The sequence below is a fragment of the Macaca thibetana genome, chromosome X (genome assembly GCF_024542745.1).
Source record: "Macaca thibetana thibetana isolate TM-01 chromosome X, ASM2454274v1, whole genome shotgun sequence".
Lineage (NCBI taxonomy): Eukaryota > Metazoa > Chordata > Mammalia > Primates > Cercopithecidae > Macaca > Macaca thibetana.
Genome location: NC_065598.1, coordinates 15471200 through 15496324, shown reverse-complemented (window position 1 = coordinate 15496324; position 25125 = coordinate 15471200). Strand labels below are relative to the sequence as shown.

The window sequence follows — 25125 nt, the reverse complement described above, 5'->3', positions numbered from 1 at the left end:
TTGCAGCCTCCAGCATAAATGGGTTAAAAAAAAGAACACAGAAGTCAATCTGGGAGTGTTCTCACTGGCAAAAATATGGGACAACTTGAATATCAAAAATTATAATGATAGTAATAGCCAAACCATATAAAAATACTAGTATATTTATTTATATATGTAAAAGATAGTATAGAGAGTTCCTATACATCCCTCATTTCCACCCATTGGAAATTTTTATTTAGTTTAATATTCAGTATCTTGTATTGTTTGCATGTATATTATGTATACTATACACATTTGCCAGTATAAATTTTTGTTTCTGTAAGTGTCTGAGGAAGGTGTTCCTCTAGGATTCAGTACTTAGTATAGGCCTTAGTTATGGGGCGGTGGGGGGGGTGCGGGGGAAGGCACTAACTGAGGTGACAGAGGGACAAATTGCTCCTTAAGGGAAGGAATTTGTGTTTGGCTCCTGAGAGAGACAAACCAGAGAAGCAGCAGCAAAGAGAGAGACCTGAACAAGGAAACAAGAAGCTGATGCTGAGTTGCAGAAGGGGCCAAAGAATCGTTTTAAGAACCTGCATATCCATTGTTAATTTTAAGTTTTGTCCATTGTAAACCAGGGGTGCACAAAATGCACATTGTAGCTACATGCCCAATGGCCCAAGCCAAGGCCAGAACCAAATATTCATGCTAGAATGAACATCCGTACATAAAGCTTCATTGTAAAATATTACAATTTTATTATGGAGAGCTATCATCATCATTTTTTAAAGTATGCCATTTTACTGTAGCTACAAGAATATCAGCTTGAGTCACTGCTGGGTGGCTCTTTCATCCACCGAACCACACATTCGCAATTCTGTACCAAACGAAACATTCTCTTTCAACTGAAATTAGAAAAAGTGCATAATGGGTTTGGCCAGCACTGCCAGCATAGATTGTGCTGCTAGTGATGTTGCCACAGATTTATTAAGTTTCCTTCCTCATAGTCACTTACCAAGGTCAACATTTACTTTCCCAACTAAAAGGTTAAGTTGATGGTGACAGTGCAATTTCAGTGAAGCAGACTCACCAACCAAGCTTTGTGTAGCGCTCAAGGAAGATAATTTCTGAATATTTTCAGGAGCAACCTTAAGATTGTTTTTCTTGCTCCTTCTTTTTATTTCTGAAATGTGTGCTACAGTTACAATGCTTTACATGATCACTAGAGATAAATTTGTCCCCAAACCTTGGATCTGGAAATGTGGCATTGGAGCAAATAATTGGCTTTCAAGATGACAAAACTATCTATGAATTTCCACCTGCATCTCAGCTTTTCATTGCATTCACACCAATTTCAGCATCTTTGTTGGGGAAAAATGATAGCAGGATCTTTCCTGCAGGTCATGTAGGAAATACTTGCAGCTTCAAGGCACATCAGTCTGGTTAACTGCTTCAGCAGCTTCCAGCAAATAAACCACCTTTGATGCAAGTTGGTTGTTAACCATTGGTTGTTAATAAGCCCAGCTATGTTGGAATCATTATCTGCAAAGTACAGTGTTAAAGTTCCATTATCCAAGTGACATTTTTAAAAATCAGTTTTTGCTTCTTTTACATCTTGTTTGGCCTGCAGTTTGTGGTTTGAAGAGCACTTCCAACAATACCTTGCACAATGTTAGGGAAGGAGTTATTGTTTATTAAAAACAACAATGAGTTAAATTTGTGCTTCCTAAACTTTAGTGATACTCAGAGATCCTGATTTAGCAGTTTGGGGTAAGACTCAAGAATTTGCTTTTCTAATAAGCTCCCAGGAGACAGCTGCTGATGAGGGGCTTACACTTGGAATAGCTCTGAGTCAAAAAAAATGACCTTGTTCCCACCATCTTCAGTTTTATGTCTGGTTTGCTGAACGGATATTTGTCTGCTTTTCTTATTTTTTCCAGTTTTTAAGCTTCTTTTCAAGGAAACCATTCAGCCCCCTATCCTTTTTTTAACAGCTTTTTTGAGAGATAATTCACATATCCTGCAATTCATCAATGTAAAGTGTACAGTTCAATGGTTTTTAGTATATCCACTAAGTTGTACAGTTGCTATGGTTTGATTGTGTCCCCTCCAAAATTCAGGTTTTGAAACTTAATGGGCAATGTGACAGGATTACCTGGTGGGACCTCTAAGCGGTGATTAGGCCCTGAGGGGTCCTCCCTCATGAATGGGATTAAGACCCTTGTAAAACAGGCTTCATGGAGCCTTTGGTTCTCTTGCCCCCCTGCCTTCCCCCATATGAAGACACAGCGATCCTCTCCTCTGGAGGAAGAAGCCCTCACCAGACAACTGAACGTGCTGGCACCTTGATCTTGGACTTCCCCACCTCCAGAACTGTGAGAAAATTGATTTATGTTATTTATAACTTATCCAGTCTGTGGTATTCTGTTATAGCAGCACAAACAGACTAAGCAAGCGTCACCACAATTTTAGAATATTTTCACCTCCTCAAAAAGAAACACTATATCCTTTAGCTATCACACCCCTGCCCCCTGGTCTCCTAGATCCCCAGCTTCTGGCAACCGCGAATCTACCTCCTGTCTCTGTGAACTTGCCTCTTCTAGACATTTCATAGGAATATAACCATACAATCACCTTCTGTTCATTTATTTGTTTCTCTTTTCTTTTCTTTTCTTTTCTTTTTCCTTCCTTCCTTCCTTCCTTCCTTCTTTCCTTCTTTCCTTCTTTCCTTCTTTCCTTCTTTCCTTCTTTCCTTCTTTCCTTCTTTCCTTCTTTCTTTCTTTCTTTCTTTCTTTCTTTCTTTCTTTCTTTCTTTCTTTCTTTCTTTCTTTCTTTCTTTCTTTCTTTCTTTCTTTCTTTCTTTTCTTGACACAATCTCACTCTATTACCCATGCTGGAGTGCAGTGGCACAGTCACAGATCACTGCAGTCTCAACCTCCTGGGCTCAATCCTCTCACCTCAGCCTTCTGAGTTGCTGGGAATACAGGTGCACACCACCATACCCAGCTAATTTTTGTTTTTTGTTTTTTGTTTTGTAGAGATGGCGTTTCACCGTGTTGCCCATGCTGGTCTCAAACTCCTGGGCTCAAGCAATCTGTCCTCCTTGACCTCCCAAAATGCTGACATTACAGGAATAAGCCACCGTGCCCAACCTTTAATGTTTTCCTGAAGGGACAGGAGCAGAGCAATATTTGTCATGAACATGATTAGAAAAACAACCCTGTCAGTCACCATTTTTAAAGAAATGAGTTGCTGAGGGATGACATCTCTTCCTGAACAGGATGAGTGCTGTCAGTGGTGAAGGTTATTTGGATTTTGAAAGTTTACTACTTACTGTTGTGGTACTACTTATTTTACATAGTTACCACCCCATTTTCTGAGAAGGACTCACTCTTTCTCTTGGAGGATGTGTCCTCACTGCTCCAACTGTGTGGTTTTAATGGCAGCTAATCATAATACCCGTTCCCCAACCCTCATCACCACTCCTCCACTTCGCACCCCCACTTTAATCCAATTCATAAGAGAGGATGCATGACCCAAGTCTGCTCTGTCGGAGGCCTGCCCTAGATGTTAAGAGAATCATTTCTTTTCAGGTGTTTATGCGAGGAGAATGTGAGCCCTTGAAGCTGCATAACAACCAAGGTTTCAACATTTTAGTTGAAACCTGCAAAGAGAAGCAGATACAGGAGACAAGTAGAATCTTGATGACAGGAAGATTCCTATCTTGTCCCTGAGGTTCCCAAGGTGGCCTTGTTTCTTGCTTCCTCAAGACTCAGTTCGTTGAGCCTATCCTTTATTCTGGGAGCCTGGAATGGACTTCGGGCAGGCCTGAAGGCTCAGACCCAGGAACTGGTGGTAAATTAACCTTTTTTTTTTAAGAGGCAGGGTGATATTGTTTGGATCTGTGTCCCGACCCAAATTTCATGTCAAATTGTAAACCCAAATGTCGGAAGTGGGGCCTGGTGGGAGGTGATTGGATCATGGGGGTGAATCCTTCATGAATAGTTTAGCACCATCCCCTTGGTGCTGTCTTGTGGTACAGTTCTCATGAGATCCGGTTGTTTAAAAGTGTGTGGCACCTCCCCTTCTCGCTCTTCTTCCTGCTGCCACCATGCAAGATGGCTCGCTTCCCCTTTGCCTTTCACTATGATTGGAAGCTTCCTGAGGCCCCCCTAGACGCAGAAGCCGCTATGCTTCCTGCACAACCTACAGAACCATGAGCTAATTAAACCTCTTTTCTTTACAAATTACCCATTCTCAGGTATTTCTTTATAGCAATTCGATAACAAACTGATACACAGGGTCTCATTCTGTTGCCCAGGCTGGAGTGCAGCGGTGCAATGATAGCTGAAATGGTTTGGTTGTGTGTCTGTCCCTACCCAAATCTCATGTTGAATTGTAATCACCAATGTTGGAGGTGGGGCCTGGTGGGAGGTGATTGGATCATGGGAGTGGTTTCTGTTTCTCATGGTTTAACACCATCCCCCTTCGTACTGTCTTGGCAATAGTGAGTTCTTGCGAGATCTGGTTGTTTACAAGTGTGTGGCACCTCCCCCATCTCTCTTTTCCTCCTGTTCCCAGCCATGTGAAGTGTCAGCTCCCCCTTCTCCTTCTGCCATGATTATAAGTTTTCTGAGACCTCCCCAGAAGCCAAACAGATGCCAGAATCATGCTTCCTGTACAGCCTGCAGAACTGTGAGCCAATTAAACCTCCTTTCTTTACAAATGACCCAGTCTCAGGTATTTGTTTATAGCAATGCAAGAACAAACTAATACAATAGTTCACCGCAATCTCAACGTCCTGGGCTCAAATGATCCTTCCACGTCTGCCTCCCAAGTAGCTGATACTACAGGCAAAAGCAAGTGTATCGACCTTAAATTAACTTTTGATGTCACCAGTCTTGTGGTAAACAGGAAAAATGTGCTGAACATTGTTTTGCTTCCATTTCTTAAACTGGTGAGTAGGCAAGCAGGTAGCCAGGCTCTTTGGTATGATTGAAGGAGCTAAGAGAGAAAGATCCCAAGAGAAGAGGAAGGTGAGAGCTTCTTCGACCCAGCAAAATTCTCAGTCTGTGCTCACCTTCCTTAAAGAGATCTCTGAAGAATCCAGGATGCAAGCTGCATCATCGCCTGCTTTGTGAGGCTGTTGGATACAGTTAAATTTCTGTATCTTTTGCTATCACAGAAAACATATTCCTTTAATTGTGTCTATGGGCATCTTTCCATATCACTGTCCTGCTGAGACAGACACATAATAAGTTATCCCAAGATCCTTCCAATAAATCCCTTTTCACTTAATGTCTTTTTTCCTTGCTTTGTCATCTGCTTCAGAAAATTCCAACTAATGCAACTATTCATGCTCAGAAATTTAATCATCATCCTGCTTATCTAAAGTGAATGCATTCACTATACTTTTGTGTAACATATGACTATATATAACCATATCCATATGGGAACTTTGGATTGTAAGGTACAGAAAACCCGACTCAAACAAAATTGGCTCACATAACTGATAAAGTCCAGTAGTAGGGGCCCTATCTCCATTTATGTGTGACTCTTTCCTCTGCCTTCCCACGTAATACTGTCTACTAAAGATTAGCATGATTTCAATTTTTTAATTTTATACCTTTAAGTTGTACAACATGATTTTTTATTTTTGATTTTTTCAGATATGTAATAGTTGTACATATTTATGGGGTACATGTGATATTTTGATACAAGCATACAATGGGTAATGATCGAATCTGGGTAATTGGGGTATCCATCACCTTAAGCCTTTATCATTTCTTCTTGTTGGTAACATTCCAAATCTATTCTTCTAGTTATTTTGAAATATACAATACTTTATTGTTAACTATAGGCACCCTACTGTGCTGCCCAACACTAGATCTTATTTCTTCATCTAACTGTTACAACATGATGTTTTGATACATATGGTGAAGTGATTACTACAGTCAAGTAAATTGTCATATAGTTACTTTTCTTCCTTTCATTTTCTCTTTTCTTTTTTGATGGTAAGAGCACCTAAAATCTATGCTTTTGGCAAATTTCCAGTACACAATACAATGTTATTAACTATAGTCCTCATGTCGTACATTAAATCTCTAGACCTGTTTTTTCTACATACCTGTAACTGTGTGCCTTTTAACCTACATCTTCTCATTTCCCCCACACCTAGTAACCACTGTTCTACTCTCTTTCTATAAATTCCTCTTTTTTAAAAAAAAAGATTCTACATGTAAGTGAGATCGTGTGATATTTTTCTTTCTGTACTTAGTTTATTTCACTTAGCATAACGTCCTCGGGGCTCATCTATGTTGTGGAAAACGGCAGAATCTCCTTTTATACGGCTGAATAATACTCTATTGTATATATGTACCACATTTTCTTTATCCAGTCATCTGCTGATGGACACTGAAGTTGTTTCCATATCTTGGCTATTGGGAATAATGCTGGAATAAACATGGGAGTGCAGATATCTTTACAAGGTATCTTGCTGATACCTTGTATGAAAGGAAATGAAATGCTGATTTCATTTCCTTTGAGTGTATGCCCAGAAGAGAGTTTGCTGGGTCATATGGTAGTTATATTTTTAATTTCTTTAGGAATCTCCATACTGTTTTCCACAGTGGCTGTACCAATCTACATTCCCACCAACAGTGTACAAGGGTCTCTTTTTCTTCACACCTTCACCAACACTTGCTATCTCTTATCTTTTTGACAAAAGCCACCCTAACAGTAGGACTCACATTCTTTATGGAAGCAAAATGCGTGTAGAATTTTGTTTCCCCTGAAATCTCCTCTAACTGGACAAATTTAGCATGCATGAAATAAAAGGAAGGGATTAAGGCCGTCACTTGCTGGCAGAGGCAACCTCAAGGTCTACCACAATGACCCAGCCTCTGTTTTGGCTTAGGTTGATAATTGACGAACTTCTACTTGTGTACCAGATATTGTTGATGAATAAACACAGTTCTTCCCAAAAGAAACTCACCGTCTACTAGTCAATACATAGTTACTTTAAATATAATATTAAATGCTAATTGAGAGGTAGTCTAATAAACCCAGAGGAGGGTACTTAGCCTAACATAGAGTGTTATAAAAGCTCCCTGTAAACATTTTACCTGCACTTGAAGGTATTTCCAATTAGGACATAAACTCCATATAGATACTCCATGAGGGTAAAGCCTGACTTCACAGTATCCACTAATCTCTGACGGTGACTGACCGTCATGCCAACCTAAAATTCCTTCCAGATGAAGCCTTTGCCCAATTGTATTTCATCCAGTTAGTGGGTTTCTTGTTTTCATTTTCAACTAGTTGTTTTTTCTCTTGTTATATTCTCTTTCGTTAACTCCTACCAGAGTAACAATCCTATCCTGCCCTCCTCCATTTGTTCTTACAACTGTGTCCTTTCCACCTACATGTGAAAACTTAATTTTCATTTTCCAAAGTACAGAGACACAGTAGTACTTTTCTGAGCAAGTTGGCCAACGCTGGGAAGGTGAGAACTGACATTTATTAGGTGCCAACTGTGTGCCTGGCATGACAGTAACTTTTTTCAGCATTCATTTAATTCATTTAATTCTCAAATAAATCTGTTACATAGATATAATATCCCTGCTTTACAAATAAGGAAACTGAGCCCCAGAGAATGTATGCTACTCACAGAAAGTTGGAAATCTACACTCAAGGCCATCTGATTTCAAGGTTGTTCCGAAGTTATGCTTTCTTTGTTATCTTCATTCTTATGTGCAGTCATTTCAGGCTGCACATAAGAATCATCTGAAGGGTTAAAACACACACAACCAAGACTTTGGCCCCACCCTAGAGATCCTACTTTAAATGAATGTGACCCAGGCGTTAGAATTTTCCTTCAAAGCCTTGTGGATGATTCTAATGAAAACCCAAGGTCAGAACAAATCATACTAGGATGTGCTGCCTCTCAAGCTGTATCAATAAATTTCATAAAACGTAGCAGAGGCTGAACAGCACTTCAATCCTGACATCTAAAAATAGCAAATCGTGGCACCAACACACAGTATTAGAGGAACTCAAGGTAATTTCACCTGGGATGCTGCACTCATGCAAACTGTTTATGTTAGACCTGGGCCCGAGATAGGCTGCACAAATCAGATCCCAGAAATCTGCTCCTAGCTTTGCTTCTGAGCTGTATATGGTAGCTGACTTCTTAGCACCCACCACAAATGCCCTGCCCTATATGCCCTTGACCCTGAGTTCCAGTTGCAGCTACTGTGGAAGCCCTGCACATGCTCCTCACCTCAAGCAACCACCCTTGTCTCTCTGCATCTCTGCCCAACAGCTTTCTCTAGTACCTTCAGAGCTGGCTTAGCCTGTGCTCAGAGTATCCAGGAAGTGCCAGGGATTTATCAACGCCAGGGGCAGCCCTTAACCAAATGAAGGACAAAAGTCAGTGGCTAAATACCTCAGCTTCGTTGTCCTCAGTGAGACAATTAGCAGGCTGCCTGGTTCTCCTGAGCTGCCTTTCTCCACAGTTACAATTACTCAGTAATTCACCCTTTTTTGGTGACTTCTTCCCTCGCCTGTGTAATGCTCCCCAGTCCCTCACCAGGCTGCCTGAGATCACCTCCCCTGGTTACTCCCTGTATCCAAATCCTAGTCTCAGTATCTAAGGATACTGAGGGGAACCAAACAAGAACAACCTCCAGGTGTCTCATTTTGACTTCAGATATAAATAAGTATTAAGCTAACAAAGACACCAATTTAAATATGAATAGTACTTTATCGCTTACAAAGAGCTTTCACAAACACTATCATTTTGATAAGTAATGAAGGATAACATCTTGTAACACCATTACAAGGGGGTTTCAGGATGGATGCAATGGGTTTTAATTTCTTGAGAGAAAAGGATACCATTATCATAATAAAGACAGGCATAGATTAATTTTTCCCTGTATGCATGTACTCTGCTGACTCCATTCGTGGGTTCTTCATAAGAAAAAGAGTGTATTCAAGCAAATATTAGAAATAATTCTATTGTTTATACAGAGGATGCTCAAGCAATTAATGCGACATCGATGCTTTTTTTTTTCAAGTTTTACCATGAATAGTGATTCATACTTCATTATGTAAAATTATATATTAAAAATATGTGTCATGGAAACATTTTTCACCGAGATAAAAATAATTTGACATGGGTCACAAACTAGGGGTAATAGAGAAATTCAATATTTGTTTTCTGTCCTGCTACAAGTTAAATAAAAATGAGATCGAAAGGGGGAGATTATGGGAGTTGCACCACAAAAAGTAATATACTTTTGACATTTCTTTGCAACATACAAAAGACTCTGCTGGATATTATAGCTTATAGCAGTCTTAGCTATAGGGAACTTTAAATAAAATTGACTGGCTCAAGGAAAGGATATTATTATTTTGAGAATAAGAACAAGCAAAAATGCACAGTTCTCTCGGAATCCAAATCCCTAACGAAATGGATAATCCTGCAGTAGAAGAATTTGATTTAAGCTATTATTGTCCCATCTGTGCTGATCAGGGCTGGCCACCTTGCATGTTCCTTCACAGAAAGGATGGCTCCTTCTTGGTAGAATTGCAATCTTTTTTTTCTCTACAGTTTGAACCCCTTTACTGCTGGTTGGATTTCTATTACTCATATTTTAAGGAATTTAAAAGCACCTCTTTAAAAATAAGAAGTTTTACGTTTATATCGGAGGGTACATATTAACCATGTAGTTAGGGTTCTTTTAGTTTTATATTTAATTTAATTTTACTTATACTTTTGTATTTACTTTTCAGGAAAATAAAAGCTGGACGGGTGCAGTGGCTCATACCTATAATCCCAGCACTTTGGGAGGCAGAGGCAGGTGGATCACCTGAGGTCAGGAGTTCAAGACCAGCCTGGCCAACATGGTTAAACCTTTTCTCTATTAAAAATACAAAAATTAGCCGGGCAGTAGTGGCACGTGCCTGTAGTCCCAGCTACTCAGGAGGCTGAGGCAGGAGAACCACTTGAACCTGGGAGGCGGAGGTTGCAGTGAGCCAAGATTGTGCCACTGCACTCCAGCTTGGGCGACAGAGCCAGACTCTGTCTCAAAAAAAAAAAAAAAAAAATGTAAAATTTAAAAAAAGAAAGGAAAAGAAAAGAAAACCTATAACTATATATAATAAACATATATAATAATATATAAATTTTTTACTTTTATATTTACTTTTCAAGAAAATAAAATGTCTGAGCCATAACTATATATAATGAGCTACATAATTATATATGTGTGTGTGTATATGTATATGCTATATAATGAGCCTTGAACTTCCAGAATTTTTTTCTCTTAATCCATTGGCCCTGACCTTAATTAAACCACACAATTTCATTCCTCTGACAAAGTGGGGTGCAAAGCTGGATGTTTCCTGGTAAGATGTGACAGTGAAAAGGGACAAATTGCTTCTGAGGGAAAAACAGGAAATAGTGCTGATCCTAATTCACGACTGAGGGAGGAGGCAGGCCAGATACAGAAGCAACATCTGAAACATTCCTTGTGGCCACCCCTTCTAGACTCACTTAACAGAAGGGCCTGCAAACTGAAGAGGTGGTAATTTGGGGCCACTTGAAGAACTTTGAGGGGAAGGAAGCAGAGTCGGGGACAGTGGCCCCCGCCTGTACTCTTAGCTTGAGCCCAGGAATTTGAAGCTGTAGTGCACTATGGTTGTGCCTGTGAATAGCCACTGCAGCCTGCACAACATAGCAAGACCCCATCTCTTTAAAAAAAGCAAAAAGAGAGAGAGAGAGAAGAAAGCAAGTATGTAGAATAAAAGACACTGGAAATCAGTGGACTCCCCCCTCAGAAAGAGGATGAATTTGCCGGTAAATGCATATTTCATGTTCTCAATATATTCCTCATTTCTAGAAAACACAAACAATTCCTGTTTTAGCCATCAGTCCACTTATACCAGGACATTCTGTGTAGGGATGGGGAGATTAGTGAGTTGGGCTTGGTCTATAATCTGCCATTTTTTCATTCCTGATAATAATAACGCTATGGGGATGTTCATGTTAGTTAAAACTGTAGTAGTGTTGCAGGTCATGATACGAATTACTACCACAGACTTAAAAATAGATTGCAAAAGGCCGGGCGCAGTGGCTCACGCCTGTAATCCCAGCACTTTGGGAGGCCGAGACGGGTGGATCACGAGGTCAGGAGATCGAGACCATCCTGGCTAACACGGTGAAACCCCGTCTCTACTAAAAATACAAAAAATTAGCCAGGTGCGGTGGTGGGCGCCTGTAGTCCCAGCTACACGGGAGGCTGAGGCAGGAGAATGGCATGAACCCGGGAGGTGGAGCTTGCAGTGAGCCAAGATTGCGCCACTGCACTCCAGCCTGGGCGACAGAGCAAGACTCCGTCTCAAAAAAAAAAAAAAAAAAAAAAAAAATTGATTGCAAAAGGGTAGAATGTAAATGTATCTATAAATAAATTTACACGTAAATATATATATACTGGGGACAAAACTTAAAATACATTCATATCTTTTTCGAGGCAGGTTTATAACTAAAAGAGGTGATTATTTGTAATTCAGCACTCCAAAAATCTATTTTTATTAGGAGTATTGCCCTCATCTATGCTTCCTTTTGGTAACTTATCAAATACCAACATTCTGGCCTGGCAAGGTGTAATCTCAGCTACTCCAGAGGCTGAGGTGGGAGGATCACTTGAAGCCAGGAGTTCAAGACCAGCCTGAGCAACATAGGGAGACTCTGTCCCTACAAAAATTAAAACAAAACAAAATACCAACATTCTAGTCTGCAAGAAACTTGAAGAGAAAAAACAGGTTTGAAATGAATAGGACTGAGATTAATTGAGAAGACAACTTTGGTGTTTTCTACCTGAGTACTGTCTGAGACTCAGCTTATTTATTTTAGAATCATCCAATAGCCTCATACTGACTTAAATGTTATGTGTGCTGCTCATGAAAATGTCATATTCTCCAGATATAGCACTTAAATAATTTTACCCTCGACTTTAGAAAGATCCCTATTTTCCTCTCTGCTAGGATAGAAATAGGTTTTTGAAATATGAATTTGTTTTTTTGAAAAGTTTTAAATATTCAGAACTTACATTCAAACACTACCACATTACACAGAATACTTGTTTGTGTTTTCAAACACAAAATATTACTTTAAAATTATACCTGCTGTAACGTTTAGATGAATTTCCTTTCAACACTTGAAAATTGTAATATGCTTGGATGTATTATTTATCAGCTCCCTTTCTCCTCCTGCTGTTTGCATGTTGAAGGAACAGTACAAGCCAAAAGATTTAAGTTGAAGTCATGCAAATGATATAAATGGTGAATATTGGAATTGGACAGGTTGTACAAATATTCCTGGGTCATTTTAAGCAGATTTTTTTCTGCGTCTGGCTAAGAGTTATATTTTTGGACATCAGCTAAAATTGTCAAAATTAAACTCAGTTGTAAAAATTCAATCCTTAGGAGGCATTCTTTAACCGAAAATCTATAAGTATGATGCTAACAATTTAGGCACCCAGGGGAAATGTGGTGAATAAGACTTTGCAAGAGCAGATTCGAATTTTCTAATGCCTGTTTCCCTGTTGGAAACAAATCACTTTTATTACCTTTTTCATAGTTTTCATTTGCAATTTGTGGACTCATAAATATTATACATAGTTAAAAATTGAATGGAATTCTATAATTTACTTTTTCATAAATATTTTAAAAAGAAATTGGCTTGTTCTTTGGTGCTCTCATGATATTGAAGATGAAAAATATTATATTAGCATTTTGATAGATTTTGAAGTTTTAAAAAATTTGTGACTCTAGAATAATATAGTTTCTGACTTGGTGTTGTAGGGGCAAAGGGAAAACTTCCCCTTTGCCCTCTGAAGGTTCACTGAAAATATACTCACAAAAGGCAGAGAAGGCATGCAAATTTATTTAATAGGAGAGAAGGCATACAAATGCATTAACAGGTACGGGGGGGGGGTGGGGGGAGAATCACAGAGTGATTACAACAAATATCCCAATAGGGCCCTGATATTTATTTAGTTTAGTTTAGTTTAGTTTTGTTTTGTTTTAGAGAGTGGGAGGGAGATGGGGAGTACAGATAATTCTATTGAGGGGCAATAAATGATTACTAGGAAGAATGAATAGATGGGGATCGGAGATTAACTTGTAAATGATTCTCTTCGGAAATTGAATGAGACATTATCTTGTGAAAGGGTTAGTTCAGGTGTAGTTACAATCTTCAGTCTTATTTTTTGCAATAGATAATGAGATAACAGATAGGGGAAGAAAAAACAATTGTTCTCCTTGGGAAATCTGTCTGGTTTTAGGGGAAAGTCTTCCAGTATATGTTGATCTTTAAGGGCCTTTATTTCAAAATACTCCTGATACTGTCAGAGGCAATCAAACCAGAGCAACTCCATCTTGAATAGGGGCTGGGTAAAATAAGGCTGTGACCTACTGGGCTGCATTCCCTGGAAGTCAGACCTTCTTAGTCACAGGATGAAGTAGGAAGTTGGCAGGACTGGTATCACAAAACACGGGTCATAAAGACCCTGCTGATAAAACAGGATGTGGTAAAGAAGCCAGCCAAAACCCACAAAAACTAAAATGGTGATGAAAGTGACCTCTAGTCATCCTCACTGCTCATTGTATGCTAATAGTAATATGTTAGCATGCTAAAAGACACTCCCGCCGGTACCATGACAGTTTACAAATGCCATGGCAACATTCAAAAGTTACCCTGTATGGTCTAAAAAGGGGAGGGATCTGTTGCAGGTGAGCAGCAACTACCTGGAGCTGGTAAAGAAGAATTTACCAAGACAGTTGTAGGTAAAGAAAGGCAGATTTGTTAAAGAAAGTAGGAAAATACGTTGCAAGGTAGCAACAGGAAGACAGCAAGAGAGGAGCTGACTACAAAGACTAAGGCTTGCTGGGGATTTTACAGAATGGTGCTGTGCTGTGTGCTCAAGAGGGCTTTGTGCAGTACTGATAATGCCAAGGTTGCAGTGAGCTAACTTGCAGGTGTCTGGTGATAAGTTGGGCACAGGAGGGCTACATGTCTGGGACCATGAAGAAATGCAGACTTATAGCTTATCTGCTTTCTCTTTTTGCTTTCCCTTGGTCCTGCCAGCCCAACTCCCTCTCCTTAATTAGGACTCCACAGGACCCTCAGTTCTGGGAAATCTCCGCCCCTTTCCTGGAAAACTCATGAATAATTCACCCCTTGTTTAGCATATAATCAAGAAATAATTGTAAGTATACTCAGTCAAGCAGCCCATACTGCTGCTCTGGCTATGGAGTAGCCATTCTTTTATTCCTTTACTTTCTTAACAAAGTTGCTTTCACTTTACTCTATGGATTCACCCCGAATTCTTTCTTAACAAGAGATCTAAGAACCCTCTCTTGGGGTCTGGATTGGGGCCCCTTTCTGGTAACAATAGCAAGAAGCCGTATTTTGGGGTAAAATGTTTTGGTTTCCTTCAGTGTCTAAATTGTGATTTTTCTACTCCCACTCACACCCCCATTACATGTTCCATTCATTAATTGAATTACATATGGCATGGGGGTCAGGGGACAGGTTGGTAGGTAGAGTTCTTAGCAAAATCTGCTCCTACGAGTGGAGGAGAGATATCAGTACATCAAGCAAAATGTTTGGTAACCAGTGGCTTTTGAGTTTGCTGGTTTAGAAGAAGACATATTGCTGAAATTTTAGCAATCATCTGTTACGGATATTGGAAATAAATCCAAGTATTTTTATTGCATTCCTTGGTTTATTACTAGTGGGGTAGCCTCTGAGCTCTTGTTAAGAGCACTAGTAGCAATTTCATTGTTGATTTTTCTTAAGCAGATGCTTATTTTTTCTAGTTCTTACTCTTTGAAGGAAAAATCAAATCCTTAAAATTAATCTCCAATTCATACATATTTTAGTCTTTCAACTGGCCTAGAAAACCTCTAAGTTTTTTCCATAGGTGACCCATCTTACACATTCTGAACTTAATGCTGTTGAGGTGTTCAGACACACTTGCAAAAGAAAAGAAGAGAAAAGAAAAAAGAAAGAAATCACAAATATATGTCATCTGGTTAGGTTTTATTCATCTTTCTGGCTTGCTGCGATCTTTCAAATCCTGATTCTGAAATTGGTATTCCTTTCATTCTAGTGTCATCTGAAAATTTTATCAGTTTGCCATCACCAAAAAGGGCAGTCTGCTGGACCACCCTGTGCCTCTTCTCAGGGAGCCTAGCAACAGGCTGTCTCCTAGAAATGACTGCAAGATTTTCAGCCAAGAGTCGTGGTTGCTATATGTAAATTTCAGATGGTTCACATACAGCATTAGGATGATCCTTACCTAGGCAAGGCCATTCCATTACCCATTAACCCATGTCCTTCTAATTCCTAATAACCCATTCCCAGTCAGGTGTCCCTTACCCTCTCCCAACTTCTGTATCAGTACTGGGGAGCAGAGTCCTTCTCCTGGAGCCAAGCATTGATGCTTCCAACCATACCCAGCCCCAAAACGCTTATGCATAGAAAGAGAAGAGTTTAGGTAGGGGGAGGGGTGACACAATGTATGTATGACATTGTCTGCCATATATTTCATTGACACTCTATCTCTAAGCTTCCTCAGCCAATCTGCTTTATTCCTGCATTATGTGCTGTGTGTAGTATTTGTCCTTGCCCCAGGATGTAATAGCTGGCACTCAATGTGGGACAAATACCACTTGACCTAATGCTATAGGTGTTTCTGTGTTTTCCAAAGACAGAAGGGTTCACTTGTGGGTGGGATATGTCTTCCTTGAGGTTGTTGTTGGCAAGTCACCTGGCTGAGTTGAAATGACCAGTGACTAGGTGGTCACAAGGCTTATGCCCAAAGACTGCAGAAGCCCTAGAGCAGACTATTTGCAATGAAAGAAAAATGTCGGACAATAAAGATGCCCATAATTTCATTCCATTCCAGGTAAGAATGTTGAGCAACTCCTCAGAAGTTTGGAGAGCCTTTCAAGTCCTAAAGATGACAAAGATGTGGTAAGCAGAATAATGCCCCCCACCAAAGATGCCTGTGTCTGTCCTAATCCCTAGAAGCTGTGAATATGTTACTGATATGATGTGGCTGGGCTGTGTCCCCACCTAAATCTCATCTCGAATTGTAGTTCCCATGATCCTCACGTGTCATGGAGGTACCCAGAGGGAGGTAATGGAATCATGGGGGCAGTTACCTCCATGCTGCTGTTCTCATAATACTGAGTGAGTTCTCAAAAGATCTGATGGTTTTATAAGGGCTTTCCCCTTTCCCCAACTTCACTCTGCTTCTTGCTGTTGTCATGTGAAGAAGGACGTGTTTGCTTCCCCTTCTGCCACGTTCGTAAGTTTCCTGAGGCTTCCCTAGCCCTGCAAACTGTGAGTCAATTAAACTTCTTTCCTTTATAAATTACCCAGTCTTGGATATGTCTTTATTAGCAGCATGAGAACAGAACCCAGTCTTGGGTATGTCTTTATTAGCAGCATGAGAACAGACTAATACAGTAAATTGGTACTGGGTAGTGGGGTGCTGCTGTAAAGATACCTGAAAATGTGGAAGTGACTAGAACTGGGTAACAGGCAGAAGTTGGAACAGTTTGGAAGGTTCAGAAGAAGATAGGAAAATGTGAGAAAGTTTGGAACTTCCTAGAGACTTGTTGAATGGTTTTGACCAAAATGCTGAAACAGTGATATGAACAATAAGGTCCAGGCCGAGGTGGTCTCAGATGGAGATGATGAACTTATTGGGAAGTGGACCAAAGGTGATTCTTGCTATGCTTTAACAAAGAGTCTGGCAGCATTTTGTCCCTGCCCTAGAGATCTGTAGAACCTTGAACTTGAGAGAGATGATTTAGGGTATCTGGTAGAAGAAATTTCGAAGCAGCAAAGTGTTTAAGATGTGACTTGAGTGCTCTTAAAAGCATTCAGTTTTATTCATTTACCAAGATATGGCTTGGAATTGAAACTTATGTTTAAAAGGGAAGCAGAGCATAAAAGTTCAGAAAATCGCAACCTGACGATGCAATAGAAAAGAAAAATCTATTTTCTGAGAAGACATTCAAGCTGACTGCAGAAATTTGCATAAGGAATGAGGAGCCAGATATTAATCACCAAGACAATTAGGAAAACTTGTTTTCAGGGCATGTCAGAGACCTTCACAGCAGCCCCTCCCATCACAGCCCTGGAGGCCTAGGAGGGAAAATTGGTTTCCTGGGCCAGGTCCAGGGCCCTCCTGCTGTGTGCAGCCTATGGACTTGGTGCTCTGTGTCCCAGCCTCTGCAGCCGTGGCTAAAAAGAGCCACAGTACAGCTTGAGCCATGGCTTCAGAGGGTGCAAGCCCCGAGCCTTGGCAGCTTCCACGTGGTGTTGGGCTGGCAGGTACATGGAAGTCAAGAATTGAGGTTCAGGAACTTCCGCCTAGATTTCAGAGGATGTATGGAAATGCCTGGATGCCCAGGCAGAAGTTTGCTGCAGGGGCAGGGCCCTCATGGAGAACCTCTGCTAGGCCAGTGCAAAAGGCAATTTGTGGGGTGGGAGACCCCACACAGAGTCCCCACTGGAACACTGCCTAGTGGAGCTGTGAGAAGAGGGCCACCATCCTCCAGACCTCAGAATGGTAGATCCACCAACAGCTTGCATCATGGACCTGGAAAAGCCACAGACACTCAGCGCCAGCCTGTGAAAGCAGCCAGGAGGGAGACTGTACCCTGCAAAGCCACAGGGGCAGAGGTGCCCAAGACCACGGGAACCCACCTCTTGCATCAGCATGACCTGTATGTGAGACATAGAGTCAAAGGAGATCATTTCAAAGCTTTACGATTTGATTACCCTGCTGGATTTCAGACTTGCATGGGGCCTGTACCCCTGCATTTTGGCCAATTTCTCCCATTTGGAATGAGTATATTTACCCAATGCCTGTACTCCCATTGTATTGAGGAAATAACTAACTTGTTTTTGATTTTACAGGATCACAGGCAGAAGGGACTTGCCTTGTCTCAGATGAGACTTTGAACTTGGACTTTTGGGTTAATACTAGAATGAGTTAAGACTTTGGGGAATTGTGGAAAGGCGTGATTGTGTTTTTTTCTTTTTCCTTTTTTTTTTTTTTTTGATAGAGTCATGAGATTTGGGAGGGGCCAAAGGCAGAATGATATGGTTTGGCTATGTCCCCACCCAAATCTCATCTTGAATTATAGTTCCCATAATCCCCACGACATTGGAGGGACCCCGTGAGAGGTAGCTGAATCACGTCAACAGTTACCCCCATGCTGCTATTCTCATGGTAGTGAATGAGTTCTTACAAGATCTGATGGTTTTATAAGGGGCTACCCCACCTTCGCTCTGCACTTCTCCTTGCTGCCACCATGTCTATTAGTCCATTTTCATGCTACTGATAAAGACATACCTGAGATTGGGTAATTTATAAAGGAAAGAGGTTTAAAGGACTCACAGCTCCATGTGGCTGGGGAGGCCTCACAATCATGGTGGAAGGCAAAAGGCACATCTTACATGGCAGCAGCCAAGAGAGAGAATGAGAACCAAGCGAAAAGGGTTTCCCCTTATAAAACCATCAGATGTCATGAGACTCATTCACTACCACCAGAACAGTATGGGGGAAACTGCCTCCATGATTCATTTATCTTCCACCGGGTCCCTCCCATGACACATGAGAATTATGGGAGCTACAATTCAAGATGAGATTTGGTTGGGGACACAGCCAAACCATATCACCATGTAAAGAAGGGCGTGTTTGCTTCCCCTTCTGCCATGACTGTAAGTTTCCTGAGGCCTCACCAGCCATGCTGAACTGTGAATCAATTAAACCTCTTTCATTTGTAAATTACCCAGTTGTGGTTATGTCTTTATTAACAGCATAAAAATTGACTAATATAGTTACCTTACACAGCAAAGAGGAGTTAAAGTTGCTATTCAGCTGACTTGAAGACCGGGAGATTGTCCCCAATTACTGGGTGAGCCTGATGTCATCACAAGTGTTCTTAAAAATAAAAGAAAGACGGCCAGGCATGGTATTGCATGCTTGTAGTTCCAGCTACTTGGGAGGCTGAGGCTGGAGAATCACTTGAGCCCAGGAGTTCAAGACTAGCATGAGCAACATAGAGAGACTTCATTTTTAAAAAAAATTTTTCTTTTTAAAGTTAACCAGGCATGGTGGCATGCCTGTAGTCCTAGCTACTTGGGAGGCTGAGGCAGGACGATTGCTTGAGTCCAGGACTTTGAGGCTGCAGTGAGCTGTGGTCACACCACTGCACTTCAGCCTGGGTGACAGAGCAAGAGTAAGACCCTGTCTCTAAAAAAAATTTTTTTTAAGTGAAAGGAGGACAAAGAGTTAGAACATGTAGGAAAACCACATAGACATAGCCAAGGGAAGAGTGTGTGCAGAGGCTAACACCTCCTGTTCTGTCTGGTCATCACCCCAGACCAAGTCAAGCAGTTTCTACAAGGCTTCTGGAAAAGCAGCCAAGAGGCTTCTGATCACCTCTTGGGATTTTGTTTCAGTACTCCTTACCCATACGTGCATCAGGAGAGCTCTGCAGAGCTGCACAGTTGGTTCTGCATTACTTTTTGTAGCCTACCTATTCATACAGTGTCTTTTCTAATCTCTGATTTCACTGTAGAAACCCCACTTAAGGTCCAGTTAACTTCTGCTCCTGAAAGGAAGCTTGTGTTTAATGCCCCTGGAAGAAGGTCTGTCAGCTCTTCAGGCTGAATGGGTGCTGGGACGCCAACTTCCCTGGCAGGCTTCTGACAGCAAGATGTTCCTCTAACCAAGAGGTCCTTCCTCTGACTGACTGCCCAAGGCCTTCACAATTCCCACTGTTACATGATAGATAGAGTGCTCCCTGCCCCTTCCAACTTCTCCATGAATATATAGAGTAGTAGCTTAGTAGGAATGCTAAAACTATAAAACTCTTAGAAAAAATACCTAGGGGTAAATCTTCATAACTCTGGATTTGGCAGTGGATTCTTAGACATGACACCAAAAGCATAAGCAATATAAGAAAAAAACAGATATACTGGATTTCATGGAAATGAAAAACTTTTGTGAATCAAAGGACACTATGAAGTGAAAAAACAACCTACAGAATGGGAAAAATGTTTTCAAATTGTATATCTGATAAAGTTCTAATATCAAAAATATAAAAATAACTCTTACAATCTAATGACAAAAGGACCAACAACTCAATTAAAATTTCAAAAAAAACTTGAACAGATATTTCTCCAAGGAAGATAAAGAAATGACCAAAAGGCACATGAAAAGATGCTCAACATCATCCGTTATTAGGGAAAGGCAAATCAAATCTATTATGAGATACCATTTCACATCCACTAGGATAGCTATAAAAAAAAACTCCATAAAACATAAAATAACAAGTGTTGTTGAAGATGTAGAGAAATTGGAGCCCTCATACACTGCTAGTGGGAATGTAAAATGGTGTCACTGCTTTGGAAAACAGTTTGGCATTTCTTCAAAAGGCTAAACATAGAATTACCATATGACCCAGTAATTCCACTCCTAGGTGTATACCCAAAAGAAATAAAAACAGATGTTCAAATAAAAATGTGTATACAGATGTTCATAGCAGTACTATTAATTCACAACAGACAAAAGGTGGAAACAACCTAAATGTCCATCAACAAGTGAATGGATAACAAAATATGGTCTATCCATAAAATGGAAAATTATTCATCCATAAAAAAGAAGAAAGTACTGCTATAGGCTACCTCATGGGTGAATTTTGAAAATAATTTGCTCAGTGGAAGAAGCCAGACAAAAAAGGTCAGATAGCGTATGATTCTATTTATATAAAAAGAATATAAAGAGAATTTATATTTGTCGAGAATAAGCAAATCCATAGAGAAAGAAAGCAGACTGGTGGTTTCCAGGGACTGGAGAAAGCGGGGAATGGGGAGGTACTATTAATAGGTATGGAGTTTCCTTTTGGGGTGATGGAAAATTCTGGAACTAGATAGTGGTGATGGTTGTACAATGATGTGAATGTACTTAATGCCACTGAATTGTATACCTTAAAAAAATTTAAATGGTTCATTTAATGTTATGCATATTTTACCGCAATAAAAAGCAAGAATGGGAAAAAAGAACAAAGCCATCTAACAGTGATCATGCAGAGCATGCTTGTCCATTCTGTCCATAAGGATACCGAGTCCTTGCCAAATGCGTTGGAGAAAACTGCACACTACTCGTACCACATTACTTTGATCAAGCAGCCTAACATCATCAGTGAAGGTATAATTAAAAGCAAATCTGATGATCAGACATGATGTTCTTTGAGACCCCTCTCTCCTCCTTCCACAGCTCACTACTTTCCTGTGTGGGTGCTTGCAAATCATTCTTTGAATATCGTAATCCATTACCTGGGAATAACATCAAGTATGCTAGACTGTTATGTCTGATATTGTCTCCTTTTTCAGAATCACGACTCATCGCCTCCATTTCTCTGGTGTTTCTCCTACTTTCCAACTATAGGCATTAAGGGTCTCATTTGTAAGTTTTCTCTGATTGTTATATTCACCGGGGCCCAAACTCATACTAACAGCCAACAGGTGCTGCATCTTCATCTGTGTTTTTTTCTCCTTTGTTTCTTTTTTCTTTTTCTTTTTTGTAGACATGATGTCTTACTATGTTACCCAAGTTGGTCTTGAACTCCTGGGCTCAAACGGCCCTCCTGCCTCAGCTTGCCACACCCAGCCTTTCTTCTTTGTTTCTGATCTCACTTCCCACCACCCTCCTCTTTGCTTGCTCTACTCTAGCCCATACTAGTTTCCTTCCAATTCCTTACATCAAATATGCCATGCTTCCTCCTGCTAAGCACTCTGTTCACTCTGCCTGGAAAGCTCATCTCCCACATTTTACCTGGTTCATTCCCTCACTTTCTTCAGATCTGTGCTAAAATATCACTTTGCCAGAGAGGCCTTCCCTGACCACTCTATACGAAATAGCAACCCCCACAGCCCCTCTCTGGCATCTCTTTTGCTTGAGATTTATTTATCACCTCCTGACCTATTTATTTATCTACTTATTGTGTGTCTTCTGCTGTTACTCCCTTCATCTTACCTCTTGGCACTTTTCACTACCTGACACATTTATGGGTTTATTGTTGGTTTGTCTGGCACCCCTGGCATGTCACAGGTGCTCAGTAATTATTTATGTGATAAATCAAGGTTGGGCTTCAACTTTCCCCTTACCCATGCAGTCAATCAGCCAAGAATTATCTAGCAATCTTTATTTTCCAGGAACTGCACTAGGTTTCCGAGATGCAGAGAATAAAAATACATGGTCCCTGCTTGTAAAGAGCCTCCAGATTAGTAGGAGTGGATGGACAACCATTTGTCATAGGAGGGGCCATGATGTGGGGAATATCAAGGAGGCCTCACTGAAGGATTGAAAAGGACTGAGATGTTTCTGAAGGCCGAGGAAGGGCTCCACAGGCATTCACAGTCACTGAAGTGTAAGAGAACATAGCTTGTTCGGGAAACTTCAATATTCTGAGGCTGGAGCCCCAGATGCACAGGAGAGAAGGGTGGCACTTATCATCACTTGATTATTTGTTTATCTGTTTATCTATCCCCCACTCTCTTTCCCCTTACCTCTCTGACTTATCACGTTCTGAGCAAGCCCCAAGAGCCTGACCCTCAGCTGAGCACAGTGGCTCACACCTGTAATCCCAGCACTTCAGGAGGCTGAGGCTAGAGGATCCCTTGAGTCCAGGAGTTCAAGGCCAGCCTGGACAACATAGGTAGACCCTGTCTCTACAAAAAATTTAAAAAATTGGCTGGACATGGTAGCACACACTTGTAGCCGCAGCTACTCAGGAGGCTGAGGTGGAGGGATCTCTTGAGCTCAGGAGGTCAAGGCTGCAGAGAGCCGTGATATCACCACTGCACTCCAGCCTGGGTGACAGAACAAGACCCTGTCTCAAAAAAAATAAAAATATTAAAAAGCCTCACCCTGAAGGGCCACTAATTGGAATTTGATACCCACAGGTGATGGAGTATGTGGTCAAGAAGACAAAAAGGGGGAAAACAAGGCAGGGAGCCCAGCAGCTATGTTGTTTGTACAAAGCCTTCATTTTTTCTGCTTGCAGATGGCCACAGTACTTAAGAAAGCTGCCAAGTCAGATTAAAATCAATCAAGAATGTAGAATATGGGTCTTAAGTTCAACAGACAGAACTACTGGTGAGAGAGTTGTTGCCATACAAAGGCCTCCCTGTTTCAGCGTAGGTTGGAGTAGGGCAATGTTCAGGGAAAGGCTGGCTAACCACCCCAGCATGTAATTCAGTCTGTTCTTTTCTCTGTTCTACTAATGATTCATTAAACAGAGTGTACCGCTCACTGCGATCCAGATTCATGACTTCAAATCAAACAGAGGAAGCCAATTTCTGCAAAGTATGAGAAGGAAATACCAGTGCCTTCAGCTCAGTTAGGGCAGGCTACAGAAGCAGGAACCCTGCAATTGCTTTTCTCTGGGCAAGATGTTTGTAAAAAACTATAGCTTCAGATCTACACTGAGGACAGGTAGTAGAAAAAAGTCTAGGCTACTGATAAACACATCCCTTGGACTTGGTTACCATTGTGACAAACTTTTTAAACAAACCTAGAAATAAATATGAAGTATTTTAGCTGTAGTTAAATGGTTAGGTTAGAGAAAGAAAAGAAAAGTTGACACTAAATATTTTGTTTTATTTTTGAGACAGGGTCTCTCTGTCGCCCAGGCTGGAGTGCAGTGGTGTGATCTCAGCTCACTGCAACCTCTCCCTTCCGGGTTCAAGCGATTCTCCCGCGTCAGCCTCCCCAGTAGCTGGGATTACAGGCGTAGACCACTAGGACTGGCTAATTTCTTGTATTTTTTGGTGGAGACCGGTTTCACTGTGTTGGCCAGGCTGGTCTCGAACTCCTGGCCTCAAGTAATCTGCCCACCTTGGTCTCTCAAAGTACTGGGATTACAGGTGTGAGCCATTGCACCCAGCCAGGCAATAAATATTTTAAATATAAATATTACAGTCTTAAGAAATTAAATTTCTGATACAAAATTAGCTGGGCATGATGGCGTATGCCTGTAATCCCAGCTACCTGGGAGGCTGAGGCAGGAGAATCGCTTGAACCTGGGAAGCGGAGGTTGCAGTGAGCCGAGATGGTGCCACTGCACTCCGGCCTGAGTAACAGAGCAAAACTCTGTCTCGAAAAAAAAAGAAATTAAATTTCTGTTATTTTAAGGAGAGCTGAGAATTGTTGGGAAGTTACTGTGTGGGGAATTAATACTAATATTCACATTCCATTGTGTCATTGTGTACCTACTATGTACTAAGCATCATGATGGGTCCTTGGCATACTTTATTTCATCTTCAAAATAACTTTCTCAAACGTATATATAATATTGATCTAATTTAATAGATGAGGAAATTGAGGTTCTGAGAGATTAAGCAAGCTAAGGTATGAGAAAAAGCCAAGATTTTAAGCCTGGGTCTGCCTGACTTGGAGGGCATACTGTTTTGTGTGGTGCCCTGAAAAGCTCTTTCTGGCTTTTGTGACAAATGCCAAGTGCCTTCCTAAGCAAAGCCCTGTTGCAGAAAGAACAAATGAAAAATTAAATTAGAAAAGCGTATTTACTTACTGTGAATTTGCAGTGATGAAAATCACAGTGAGGAGTTACAGTTTCTAAAGGAGTTGTGAAGAGACATGATTCTCCATTCTTACATTGGGAGATACCCACAAGCACAAAAGAAGCAGTCGAAGGAAAGACTTTTATTTAAGAGGAAGAAAATGCCTTAACTCAAGGTTAAATCATGAATAGAAATTAGGTATAAAATAACAAAGTGGCCGGGCATGGTGGCTCACATCTGTAATCCTAGCACTTTGGGAGGCTGAGGCAGGCAGATCACTCAAGCCCAGGAGTTCAAGACCAGCTTGGGCAACATGGCAAGACCTCATCTCTACAAAAAATACACAAATTAGCTGGGCATGGTGGCATGCGCCCGTAGTCCCAGCTACTCGGGAGGCTGAAGCAGGAGGATCGTGGAGGCTGCAGTGAGCCATGATCATGCCACTGCATCCCAGCCTGGGTGACAGAGCAAGACCCTGTCTCATC

General features: G+C 40.9%; 2 protein-coding genes across 2 annotated transcripts in view; both read left to right on the top strand.

Moving 5' to 3' along the window:
- The first annotated feature begins 380 nt into the window (after positions 1–380).
- Positions 381–25125, top strand: part of AP1S2 (adaptor related protein complex 1 subunit sigma 2) — a 68931-nt gene continuing 44186 nt past the window's right edge. Inside the window, exon 1 of the mRNA XM_050777670.1 lies at positions 381–384. The gene's annotated coding sequence lies outside the window, so the exon portion shown is untranslated. The remainder of the gene's footprint in view (positions 385–25125) is intronic.
- Positions 12948–25125, top strand: part of PIR (pirin) — a 517051-nt gene continuing 504873 nt past the window's right edge. Inside the window, exon 1 of the mRNA XM_050777664.1 lies at positions 12948–12960. The gene's annotated coding sequence lies outside the window, so the exon portion shown is untranslated. The remainder of the gene's footprint in view (positions 12961–25125) is intronic.